Source organism: Protomyctophum parallelum (assembly GCF_964188405.1).
Source record: "Protomyctophum parallelum genome assembly, chromosome: 13".
In the NCBI taxonomy this organism is placed as follows: Eukaryota; Metazoa; Chordata; class Actinopteri; order Myctophiformes; family Myctophidae; genus Protomyctophum; species Protomyctophum parallelum.
Window position 1 is genome coordinate 51568949 of NC_139708.1, and position 1321 is coordinate 51570269.

The 1321-nt window shown below is 41.1% G+C and overlaps 1 protein-coding gene across 2 annotated transcripts in view; it reads left to right on the forward strand.

Annotated features, from left to right (window-relative positions):
• The window catches only part of epn2 (epsin 2), a 36521-nt gene extending 36163 nt beyond the window's left edge, over nucleotides 1–358 (forward strand). For both annotated transcript variants that reach the window (XM_083780075.1, XM_083780076.1), the window contains one exon: nucleotides 1–358. This exon is cut by the window's left edge and continues 3234 nt beyond it. The gene's annotated coding sequence lies outside the window, so the exon portion shown is untranslated.
• The last annotated feature ends 963 nt before the right edge of the window (nucleotides 359–1321 follow it).

Sequence of the window (1321 nt, forward strand, 5' to 3'; positions counted from 1 at the left end):
CTGACATTATGCATAAAACAGACACCTTCGTCTCTTTTCCACGTGTCCGTCTGTCTATTTACCCTTCTCATAGTACTGGGAGCAGGCTGCTTTTTTATTGGATACGTGCTCAAACTTGTTGGCATTATAACTGTATAATATAATTTATCATTTGTACTATTGTAACATACTGTGTTTCTTCTGTATACCTTTATTATTCTGTGTAATGGGTTTTTTGTAGGAAAGTCACCGTGGTATTTTAACAGCATCTAAAAACAAAACTACAAAAAAAAAAAAAAGAGCGCAGTGGAAACCCGTGATGGACGACTATGACAAACTGTAGCTGCATTGGTTCAAAAATAAAACATGTGTATCACTTCACTCGGCTTGTAGGTCTGCTATTTTTCAATAGCTAAATGATAACAATGTTTAAAACACCAAAATGGGTTAACTAGTGTACAATTGTTCCAAAATGGTGGGGGTGTTACAATGCCCAAAATTATGAAGTCAAAAGTACAAATTTATTAAAAATACAAAATACAGTAGAAAATATAAAAATTAAAATGCTTGCAAACGGGTTTCTCATGACAAAAATACATGGCCATTGGAGACATTGGCATGATTTGTCCATTCCTATGATAAGACACTGGGTATGGTACTGTGTTAAGTCAGAGGTCACCTTTGCCACTATTATCGGCTTTAACTTCACACTTTTTCTGGCATCACTAACGCCAGGGCTCCACTGGGCGCGTCTGCGTCTCCGTCAACGTCGGGAATGTGCCCTTTTAATCAATGGAGGGTGGCTCCACTGCCCGCGTTGCGTCGCGTCTCCGTCACCATAAAATTGAACCGGTTCGTTTTTTGACGCACGCGTGACGCAACGCGACGCAGACACGCCCAGTGGAGCCCTGGCGTGAGACTGATAGTGATGCTTTCCTCCATTATGCTTACATTACACGATGGTGAGGACATGGATATAGTCGACTATTCCACAATCTCTGAATGCTACATAGTCTGGAACTACACCTCCCCAAATCCGATAAGAGCACCAATCCATAATTAATCATATCCTGGTATCGCTATTTTGGGCATGTCATTCTAGGCGAAGGTTCTCAAACAGTCTGGCAGGCTGGCGCTAGGAGAACAGCTCCATCCGAGCCAAGCCATGTCTCTGTTAGAAAGATTATATCTAGCTTCTCTTTACAGATTATATAATTTACAGAGGAGGACTTATTTGTTAGTGACCTGATGTTAAACAAGGCAAGGTTAAGCTTGCTATCACATTTAGTGGGAGGAGTCTTGGGTCTACAGGGAATATGAATGAGATTTGATGGGGTGACTG